Below are 11,787 nucleotides of genomic sequence, written 5' to 3' on the forward strand. Positions count from 1 at the left end.
TGCAACACTGTCACCCATATGAGTGTTGGGTCCAATTCTAGCTGCCCCATTTTTTTTTTTTTTTTAAGATTTATTTATTTCAAAGGCGGAGTTACAGAGAGGCAGAAGCAAAGAGGAACAGAGTGGTCTTCCATCCACTGATTCACTTCCTAGATGGCCATAATGGCCAAAGCTATGCTGATCCAAAGCCAGGAGTCAGGAGCTTCTTCTGGGTCCCCCATGCCATAACGCCAGCCCCGTAGCTGCTCCACTTTCAATCCAGCTCCCTGCTAATGACCCTGGGAAAGTTGCAGAAGATGACCCAAGTGCTTGGGTCCCTGCCACCCATGGGGAAGACCTGAATGGGAATTCCAGGCTCCTGGCTTTGCCTTGGCCTAGCCCTGGCTGTTGTGGCCATCTGGAGAACAAGCAGATGGAAGATCAATCTCTCTCCCTCTTTCTCTCTGCTTTTCAAATAAATAAAATAAATAGAAAAAAAAAAAAGCCAGTCACAAAAGGCCAAATATTGTATGATTCTATTTATATGAAACATACAGGATAAATAAAACTATCAAAAAAATGAGGGGCCCGCGCTGAGCTGTAGTGGGTAAAGCCACCACCTGCAGTGCCAGCATCCTATGTGAGCACCTGTTTGAGTCCCGGCTGCTTCACTTCCAATCCAGCTCTCTGCTATGGCCTGGAAAGCAGCAGAAGATGGCCCAAGTGCTTGGGCACCATGCTCCTGGCTTCAGATTGGCCCAGCTCTGGCCATTGGGGCCATTTGGGGAGTGAACCAGCAGATGGAAGACCCTTGTCTCTCTCTGCCTCTGCCTCTGCGTAACTCTTTCAAATAAATAAATAAATCGTTAAAAAAAAAAAAAGAGGGGCTGGCGCTGTGGCTCAGCAGGTTAACGCCCTGGCCTGAAGCACCGGCGTCCCATATGGGCACTGGTTCTAGTCCTGGCTGCTCCTCTTCCAATCCAGCTCTCTGGTATGGCCTGGGATAGCAGTAGAAGATGGCCCAAGTCCTTGGGCCCCTGCACCCACGTGGGAGACCTGGAAGAAGCTCCTGGTTCCTGGCTTTGGATTGGCGCAGCTCCGGCCATTGCGGCCATCTGGGGAGTGAACCAGTGGATGGAAGACCTCTCTCTCCATCTCTACCTCTCTAACTCTGCCTGTCAAATAAATAAAATACATCTTAAAAAATATATATATCTTTTTGAATTGCTGAAAATATCCAAAAATTGGACAATGGTAATGGATGCATAACTCTAAAACACCAAAAAAACTACTGATTTTTATCTTCTAAAAGGTTGATTATTGTTAAAGCTGCTTCATAAACAGTGAATCTGAAATGACAGAGTTTAATATGTATCATATTTTTCAAATAAGCCTCAATTTGTCTTCTGAAAAGTCATCTATTTTTGATTTGGAAGAAAAATTTCACCCAGTAACTTATGGTCACAACAAACTTTCAAACACTAATCAATAAAATAAAAGTGAATCTCAAAATTTCCAAGTCACCTTCTTAAAAACTACTAGTATTTGCTTTAATAATTCCATTTTCTGAAGAGTTAATATAGCATAATATTATATGTTTTACATTTACTTATTAATTTTTTAAAAGATCTATTTACTTGAAAGGCAGCGTTAGAGAGAGAGAGAGGAAGGAGGGAGGGAGATCTCTTCCATCCACTGATTCATTCTCCAATTCCAGACCTGGGCCAGAACAAAGCCAGGAGTTCCATCTGGGTCTCTCAAGTGAGTGGCAGGGGCCCAAAAAGAAAGCATAAAAAAGAAAATGGAGATAGGCATTTGGAACAGCAATTAAGATGCCACTTAGAATACCTGCATTCCCTGCTGGCTTAGGCAGCACATATACTAAAATTAGAACACCTGCATTCCATGTCAGAATGCCTGGGTTCAAGTCCCAGCTCTGCTTCTAGTTCCAGCTTTCTCTCAAGTACTTGCATCTTTGCCACCCTTGTCAGAGATCAGGATTGAGTTCTGGGCTCCTGGCTTTGGCTTGGCCCAGTCCTGACTGTTGCAGGCATTTGGAGAGTAAAACCAGTAGGAAATCTGTTTCTTTCTTCTTTTCAAATAAAAAAATGAAAAGTAAAATTAAAAAAAATAGTTATTCCTGGTTTGACTCCTCCATTTCCATAGTGTCCTTTTCAACTTTCATAACTATATTAACTCTAAACACTTGTCAATCATAAAGCAGTAGTTCTCAAACTATGGTACAGAGACCCTTGTGATCCCATTAACTATTTCAAAGAGTTTGTAAGATCAAAATGGAAGACCAGGATGGAGATTCTGGCTCCTAGCTTTAGCCTGGCCCATCTCTGACTGTTGCAGCCATGGGAAAGTGAACCAATAAATAAAGGCTGGCTGGCGTGCGCTCGCTCACTCGCGCTTGCTTGCTTGCTTGCTTGCTTGCTTTCTCTCTCTCTCTCTCCCCCCACTTCTCTTCTCCCCTCCCATCATCATGCTGCCTTTCAAATAAATAAATCTTGTGTTTTGTTTTTTGTTTTTTTAAGATTTATTTGAAAGGCAGAGTCACAGGCAGGCACAGGCAGAGAGCAGCCACTGGTCCACTCCCCAAACAGCCTCAACCAGTGGAGTTGGACTGATCCAAAGCCAGGAGCAAGGAGCTTTCTCCAGGTATCCCACGTGGGCACACGGGCCCAAGGACTTCGGCCATCCTCCAATGCCTTCCCAGGTGCATCAGCAGGGAGCTGGATTGGAAGTGGAGCAGCCGGGACTTGAACCAGTGCCCATATGGGATGCCCGCACCACAGGTGGCAGCTTCACCTGCTATATCACAGCATCAGCCCCAAAATAAATGTTAAAAAAAAGTATAAAACAAATGACTTTAATAAAAGAATACAAAAACTACGGTTTGATTCCACAAGGCAGCTAACCTTTAAAAAATTACCTAAGTTTTGTTATAGAATCAAATAGGGGCCGGCACTGTGATGCAGTGGGTTAACGCCCTAGCCTGAAGCGGCAGCATCCCACAAGGGGCCAGCATCCCACAAGGGCGCCGGTTGGAGATCCGGCTGTTCCACTTCCGATCCAGCTCTCTGCTATGGCCTGGGAAAGCAGCCACAGTGGGAGACCAGGAAGAAGCCCCTGGCTCCTGATCGGTGCAGCTGCAGCCATTGTTGACAACTGGAAAGTGAACCAGTGGATGGAAGACCTCTCTCTCTGCCTCTCCTCTGTGTAATTCTGACTTTCAAATAAATAAATAAAATCTTTAAAAAAAAATCAAAAAATTGAATCAAAGAATATCACAATTTTTGAAAAAGGTATTAAAAAGCACTTCTCTCCATATACTGGTGTGAAGCTGGATTTGCTTCATATACTTCATCCAGAACAGCGAACAGCAACAGGTTGAACATAGAAACTGACAGAATCCAGCTGTCTTCTACCAGGTCAGACATAAAGGGAAAAATGCAATACAGTTGCTATTCCTTTTCTTATTATTTTGCTACTGTTGCTATTGTTTTGGGGTAGTAGTTTCTCACTAAAAATGTTAAGTACAGGGCTGGGTGTTTTGGCCTACTGGTTAGGACAATGGTTAGGATGCTGGCATCCCATACTGGAGCGCCTAGGTTCCACTCCAGATGCCAGCTTCCTGCTAATGTGTACCCTGGAAGGCAGCAGGTGACAGCTCAAATAACTGGGTCCCTGCCACTCACATGGGAGATCTGAGTTTTGCTTCTGGCTCTGACGCTGCAGGCATTTGGGAAGTGTAACCAGCATATGAGAACTTCCTGTCTCTCAAAAATATTTCTTAATAAGAAAAAAATATCTTTTTAAATTTATTTACTTTATTTGAAAGTCAGACTTGCAGAAAGAGGAGAGACAGAGATTTTTCCATCTGCTGGTTTACTCCCCAGATGGACAAAATAGCCAGGGTGGAGCCAGAGTGGAGCCAGGCCAAAGCCAGGAATCAGGAACTTCACTGAGTCGCCCACGTGAATACGGGGCCTCCCTGGGCCATTTTCTGCTGCTTTCCCAGGTGCATTAGCAGAGAGCTGGATCAGAAGTTGAGCAGCCAGAACACAAACCAGGGCCCTTATGGAAAGCTGACACTGCAGACAGCGGCTTAACCCATCACACCACAACGCCAGCCCCGTGGAGTTGACTTCCAACTACATCTAAACTTAATATCACCTTCAGTAGAGGGAACTCTACGTGGAACATCAATCTGCTAATAACAAACTCATAAAAAAATATTAACAATTACAAAAGCAATCCATTATTTGGAATTGTGCAGCTCTGATCACCTTCATTATCAGAATAAGAGCAATAGGTTTTGCATCATAATGAAGTACCAAGCTAAAAAAGGCCAGGCAGCAAAGTGAGTTAATGGTATTCATTAATTACGGTCCTTTTTTAGTTCTTCTGTGAAGCATAATTTATTTAAATGCCAGCACAAAGCTTTGTCCAGGGCAGATGCTTAAAAAAAAAGAGAGGAAAAAAAAATCTTGTTCACCACAGATTTTAACACTGACTGAGCAAGGAGAAATGATAGCATATTTTCTTCAGTTAGGAATGATTAAGGTGAGTAAAGCCCTTAAACCAGGGCAAATTCCGTTCAAAGGGCCTTGCTTCCAAAGTCACAGCTGACTTCAGAGGCATGATCTGCTTTCTGGGACTATTACAGTCCCAGTTTTCTCCTTTCCTCGCATGGTCTAGGACTTGAATCTGCAGCTTCCAAATTAACACTTTTAAAGCACTTCTCATTGCCACGTAGGTGGTGAGAATTTTTTACTTTTTGCAAGTTGAAAAAATTCTGCTGGTGTTGGTGCCCTGTAGAGGAGAAATTGATCACAAGACAGGCTGAAAGCGGTTATAATTCACTGCAACCTGGAAGCTTTCAACCAAAATCCTGTTTGAGCCAGTTTAAAAAAAAAAAAAAGTGGGGGGAGGGCAGCTTATCATTTCACTATGTAGCATTTTGCAGAAAAAAAAATGGACCATTTTATACTACTACTCAGATACTGCACGCTGCAATCACTTCCTGCTGAAACTACAGAAAACACGGTACACAGGACTTCTCCAATCTTCACGCTGTAACTCCTTCCTCCTCCTCCCCCGCCAAACCTCCACCCCCTGGAAAATTCTGTAGCGCCAGGTTTTCCAAATACATCATTTGAAGGGGGGTGGGGGGAGACGAACGGCAGAGTCCTCTAAATTTTGCACTTGCCATCCCACTCCGCCTGTGCAAAATAAACCCCCGTTGTAAAATCACCTTTATTAAAAGTGACAAAAATCGAGGACTCAATGTCCCTCTGCTCGCACCTCGCCAAGCGCTGTAGAACTGCACTACGGCCCCCAGCGCACCCATGTCTGCTCCACGGCAGCCCCACCTGAGCCCAGACCCCCATCGCCAACCCCGATTACTCCATGACCTTGGCCCCGAGCCACCCGAGCTGTAAAAATGGGGAGATGCCCACAGCCCCCGCGGCGCGCACTGCAGAGGCCTCCGGGCGCGGGCCAGGTCTGCGGGCGGCGGCGGGGGGCAGGCGAGCACACCGCAGGAAGCGCGGCTCCGGGGCGAGCGGGGACCAGGCCCGGGGCTACCTGCCCCGCGCGTCGCAATGGCTGCACGCCACCTCGGGGGGCTCCGGAAGCCCCCGCGGCCCCGAGCGCCTGCTGACACGGCCCCTGAGTAACCCCGACGGCCCCGGCGGCAGCGGCAGGTGATGCCGCGGCCGGGCGGCGAGCGCGCAGGTTAGCGCCTACCTCAGGCGACGGCGTCTCCGCGCCTCCCACCTTCCTCCCCGGGGCACGAGGAGCGGGGACCCCGGCGATGGGGAGAGGCAGCGCGACCCAGAGGGTGGGACAGGAAAGAGAAAGCCGTCCGCTCTCCGCAGCAGCTGGCAAACCCGAGGTGCGGACGTAAGCGGCGGGGCCGTCAGAGACGCTCGCGTACCTTTCTTTGCCTGGCCCGGGAGTCCAACTGCAGCCGGCAGATCGCCTCACATCCGGGTACCCGGAGACACTCAGCTGCTTCTGCCGCGACCGCCGCCTCCCCGCGGCGCACACACCAAACTTCCGGCGACGACGGCGACGCCTCGCCCGTCAGATGGGAGTTACCTGTGACCGTCTTGGATGCGCTTGCGCAACGCTCCTCTTCAGCCCTAACCGGCTCAGCTGACGTGCCCAGAAGACGAAGATGGCCGCCACGCTCGGTGCGTGTCACGCAATTTTCACCCTGGCTCGGACGGCTGGGGCGTCGGGGAAAGGCGAGCCAGCGGCCGTCCTTAGCGCAGGCGCGGTGGGAGGCCTCGCGTGTGCGCGTCTCCGCGGGTGGGCGCCCGGCGGAGAAGCGGCGGCGCCCCCTAGCGGCGGCCGCTGGTCCTCCCTGCTGTCATCTCCAGGATTAAAACCAGCAGGCCCCCAGCAATGGTGGAAAGTGCCCTGTGGGCTTCGAGTCTTTTTAATCTGCGGTGTCTTGTCCAAATGCTTTTTCATCTTCGATGTGGGCCCGTGTAAAGAAGGCGCGCTGGGGTACCCGGAACTGAGCTCCAGAGCCGCCAAAAAATGCAGGGCGTCACCCCCTCCTCGCGCGCGAGAGCACAAGAGCTTGCAAGAAATGGTAGAATGTGTGCCACTAGGGTTAGCAGGGGCGGATGTTCAGATAGAGCTTGGGCTCTTTGAACCCAGGGTTTTGTCACTAGTTCTCACGCTGCTTTTGAATACACTTAAGGTGCTATTCTTTCCACGATTGCAGAATTGTGAGGATGGATGAATTGGTGCTTGTGCCATGCAGGAGAGACGGAGAATGGGTTCTCCCCTAACTGCTTCTTTTTTGAAGCCGACTTCCAACCTAAATGTGCTCTCTGTCAAGCCTGGTTTTTTTCCTAACATTTTCCACAAAATTGCCGTTGAGATTTTTTTTTTTTTTTGACAGGCAGAGTGGACAGTGAGAGAGAGAAAGAGAGAAAGGTCTTCCTTTTGCCGTTGGTTCACCCTCCAATGGCCGCCGCGGTAGGCGCGCTGCGGCCGGCGCACCGCGCTGTTCCGATGGCAGGAGCCAGGTGCTTCTCCTGGTCTCCCATGGGGTGCAGGGCCCAAGGACTTGGGCCATCCTCCACTGCACTCCCTGGCCACAGCAGAGAGCTGGCCTGGAAGAGGGGCACCCGGGACAGGATCGGTGCCCCGACCGGGACTAGAACCCGGTGTGCCGGCGCCGCAAGGCGGAGGATTAGCCTGTTGAGCCACGGCGCCGGCCTCGTTGAGATTTTATGGCTAGCGTGCTGATGGGTGAGGCCGTTCTTCACATTACCCTGGGCTGAGTTAACTTGGCAAAGACCTAGTCACCGCCCCGCCCTCCACCCCAGTACCTCATAGCTGTCCAATGGCTAATAGGCCAGATGGCTCCAATTGGGAAAAAGTCAGGAGTAAATTGCTAGCCTGCTTAAAGCTAATCATTTGCCTGTGGGTCTGACTCACCAGTTTGCTTTCACCTTTAGAGTATCAGAAATCTATGATTACTTTTCGTTGGTTAACCACTTTATATCTTTAGTAACTACTTTCTGGCATAAATACACACAATGGGGATGTACAAGATTCCAGTCCCATGAAACAGGTCTCTGGTCCTGAGTGGCCTGTTGCACCCTATTGTATTAGCCTCCATCAGGAGCACAGGAGTCCTTACAAATGTCCGACCACCGTAAGTCATAAAATAAAAGAGTGCTTCAAAGGTCGTGGAACAATAAAATGGACAGTGAATTTATTTTGATGCAAAATATTTTTGAAATTCATTCATAGTTTTTTCACAATATACAATTACAATGAACATTCCCAAACCTTTTTTGTGCATGAGTTTCAAAGTTTTTGCACAAAAATAAACCTATCATTTTAAGATTTATTTGTTTATTTGGAAGGCAAAAAACAGAGAGGGACAGAAAAAGATCTTTCATCCACTAGTTCCCTCCCCAAATGGTCCCAACAGCCAGGTTGGGCCAGGCTGAAGCCAGGAGCCAGGGACTCCATCCTAGTCTCCCAGGTGGGTGGCAGGTACTAAAGTCCTTGAGCCATCTTCCTGTGTCTTCCAGGCACATTAGCAGGGATCTGGATGGGAAGTGGAGCAGCCAGTACGACACTCCAGTACAGGATGCCAGCATTGCAAGTGGTGGCTTAGCCAGCTGTGCCACAACACTGGCCCCAAAATAAACTGATCTTTTTAAAGTCCATTTCCCATGAACTTTTTGAAGTCACTTCATATGCATTTATTTTTGGTACATAAGTAATCTGATGTATAATTCATGTCTGAAACTTACTCTAGGTTTTCTTTTAAAAAACTAAAGTCACTTTCCTAAACATGCTGTGAAAGAATACAAATAGTTGGTGGGAAAAATAAATTTTCTTGAGTATTATCCTTTATCATTTTGAATATTTTTCATCTCTGATTAATACTAGAGGTCTCAATTTGTAGATAGATTAAATCTTAATTATTCTGTAATACCAAACTTGGCAAAATTTGTTTTTCCTTCTAGAAGTTGGGTTCATTTAATTTCTTTGTGCATTAAAAAATAACCATGATCATCTGAACACATTTCTTCCTTGGCTTAGCTTTCAGTCTCCTCCAGAAAAGAGTAAAGAACTTGGATTTTGGGGGGAGGAGGCATTTGTTGCAGTGGTTAGGATGATGCTTGGGACACCCACATCCCGTATCAAGGAGCCCGAGTTCATGTCCCAACCCTGCTCCTGATTCCACTTTCCTGTTGATGTGCACTGGGGGAGGCAGCAGGTGATGGGTCCAGTAGTTGGCTCTCTGCCATCCGTGTGGGAGACCGAATTGAGTTCGCGACTCCTCACTTCAGCCTGGCTCAGCCTCAGCTGCTGTGAGCACTTAATGAGTGAACCAGTGGATAGAAGATCTCTCACTCTCTCACTCTCAGTCTTGCTCTCCCTCTCCTCAGGTAACTGAAAATCCTTTTTAAAAAATTTTAAAGCAACTTTTAAAACATTAAGAGTTTGGGTTTTGCAAATAAGGGTTAATGAGAGACCTACCATTGACCTGATAGAGGAGTATAGCTCACAATCGAAAAAAAGAAAAAGTTTAATTTAGAAGGATTCTGGGAATAGCAAAACAATATTTTTCTCAGAGAGCTCCTTGATAAGAAGGCAGACTTTATGATACTTAGAAAAATAATGCTTAGGGGCCAGTGTCATGGCGCAGTGGGTTAATCCTCTGCCTGCAGCACCAGCATCCTATATAGGTGCAGGTTCTAGTCCCGGCTGCTCCTCTTCCAATCCAGCTCTCTGATGTGGCCTGGGAAAGTAGTGGAGGATGGCCCAAGTCCTTGGGCCCCTGCACCCATATGGGAAATGAGTAAGAAGCACCTGGCTCCTGGCTTCGGATCTGCACAGCTCCAGCAGTTGTAGCCATTTGGGGAGTGAACCAACGGATGAGAGACTTTTATCTCTGTTTCTCCCTCTCTCTGTAACTCTACTTCTCAAATAAATAAATAAAATCTTTTTAAAAAAAGAAAAATAATGCTTGATAATGCAAACAAAATATATCTTTTTTTTACATTTGAAAATGACTGAAATCCAGCAAACACTTAACACAAGCAACACTTTTAAGAAAAAAAAATATTTATTTATTTGAAAGGCAGAGTTACAGAGAGGCAGAGAGAGAGCTCTTGCATCCTGGTGGTTCACTCCCCAAGTGGCTGCAATGGCTGGAGCTGCGCTGATCCAAAGCCAGGAGCCAGGAGCTTCCTCCAGGTATCCCACATGGGTGCAAGGGCCCAAGGACTTGGGCCATCTTCTGCTGCTTTTCCAGGCCATAGCAGAGAGCTGGATTGAAAATGGAGCAGCAGGAACTCAAACCAGTGCCCATGTGGGATGCCAGCACTGCAGGTGGCAGCTTCACCTGCTATACCACAGCACTGGCCCCTTCACAAATAATTTATTTGGAAGAAACATATGCAAAGCACTATTCCAGAGGCTGGGGCTGCGCAGTGAACAGAACAGGCTTCATTCTCTGCTTGCAGACATTTAGATCCCCATGCCCTACAATGAGCAAATAAATGCTAAGAAGGAAACAAACATGGTTATAACTAACTGAGGGTTTTGGGGGCCAGTACAAGAACACATGCAGAGGCTCTGAAACAGTCTGCCTGCTCCATTTGTCTCTCAGAGGATGTTGCAGGACAGCTAGTCTTGAAGTACTCAGAAGCAGCCAGACCACCACTAACAAGGGAAACTACAAGAAACTAGTCTCAGATTTTTGAGCCAACAATTTATAAAGATGTGTGTTTGTTGAACAGGAAGAGCCTCCTCTCCCCATTTTCTACATCCTGGATGCACACCTAACCTTCCATATGAAAGCTCTGGCCAGCTGCTTCTCTGGGAGGTAGTGTCTTTTTGTTGTTGTTGTTGTTAATAAACATTTATTTTATTTATTTGAAAGGCAGAGTTACAGAGATAGAGAAGGAGAGACATAGAGATAAAGAGATCTTCCATCTGCTGGTTCACTACCCAAATGGACACGACAGTTGGGGCTGGGCCAGTCCAAAGCCAGGAGTCCGTATCTTCCTCTGGTCTCCCACATGGGTTTAGGAGCCTCATCACTTGGGCCATCTTCTGCTGCTTTCCCAGGGACATTAACAGGGAGCTGCATTAGAAGTGGAGCAGCTGGGACTCAAACAGGCACCCATATGGTATGCCAGCATCACAGGCTACAGCTTAACCTGTTATGCCACAACAGCTCCCTAAGAGGTAGTTTCTTTAAGGAACTATACCTTCCTGATGTCTCCTTTACTTGTCACAAATAAATAAGTAAATAAAACTTTCCTCTGAGCAATTCTTGCTTGAGGCTGACTATTCAGCAAAATCCCAAGCAAATGGACCCCTATGTCTGTCTGTTAATAAATCAGACTTTATGTGATGATGGAAATAATTGATATCTGCACAATTCAAAAAGGTAGCCATAGCTACATATGGCTAATGAATACTTGTAACCGAGGAACTGAATTTTTAATTCTTTTACATTTTAATTTAAATAATCACATCCTGGCATCATTTCTTATTTAGGGGCTCATTAGTATTATTGTGAGTTTGAGTGTTTTTAAGAATTTATCTATTTTGTTTATTTGAAAGGCAGAGAGAGGGAGACGAGTGGGAGAGGAGAAAAGAAAAATAGCAAGAGCAACAGAGCAACAGTGAGACAGAGAACCAAAGACAGAGGTCTCCTATTTACTGGTCTACTCCTCAAATGCCCTTAACAGCCAGAGTGGGCCAGCCCAGAGCTGGGAGGCAGGAACTCAGTCTAGGGTTCCAACGTTCATGGAAGGAACCAAACCACTTGAATCATCCAGGGATACTGAATCAGGAGTGGAGCTGGAACTTGAAGGTTTCTTCTTTCCTTCCTTTTATTTTTTTTAAAGATTTACTTATTTATTTGAGAAACAGAGTTACAGAGAGGCAGAGGCAGAGAGAGAGAAAGAGAGAGAGAGAGAGAGAGGTCTTCCATCCGCTGGTTCACTCTCCAAATGGCTGCAATGGCTGAAGCTGGGCGATTCGAAGCCAGGAGCCAGGAGCTTCTTCTGGGTCTTCCACATGGGTGCAGGGACCCAAGGACTTGGGCCATCTTCTATTGCTTTCCCAGGCACATTAGTAGAGAGCTGGATCGGAAGTGGAGCAGCTGGGACTTGAACCAGGGTCCATGTGGGATGCCGGGCACTTCAGGTAGTGGCCACAGCACTGGCCTCCCATTTCTTTTTTTTTTTTTAAAAATCGATGCTTAGACTGGTTTTTCTGGTTCTATGGACATTCCCA

At 47.0% G+C, this 11,787-nt stretch overlaps 1 protein-coding gene across 5 annotated transcripts in view; it reads right to left on the reverse strand.

Annotated features, from left to right (window-relative positions):
* The window catches only part of ESCO1 (establishment of sister chromatid cohesion N-acetyltransferase 1), a 96,671-nt gene extending 90,462 nt beyond the window's left edge, over positions 1–6,209 (reverse strand). For 3 of the 5 annotated variants that reach the window (XR_009866820.1, XM_062201445.1, XM_062201443.1), the window contains exon 1: positions 5,927–6,208. The gene's annotated coding sequence lies outside the window, so the exon portion shown is untranslated. Of the gene's footprint in view, positions 1–5,926 lie in introns of all 5 variants that reach the window. The other 2 variants (XR_009866819.1, XM_062201444.1) reach the window with 2 other exon arrangements.
* Between the last annotated feature and the right edge of the window lie 5,578 nt (positions 6,210–11,787).

The sequence above is a fragment of the Lepus europaeus genome, chromosome 9 (assembly GCF_033115175.1).
Source record: "Lepus europaeus isolate LE1 chromosome 9, mLepTim1.pri, whole genome shotgun sequence".
Classification (NCBI taxonomy): domain Eukaryota; kingdom Metazoa; phylum Chordata; class Mammalia; order Lagomorpha; family Leporidae; genus Lepus; species Lepus europaeus.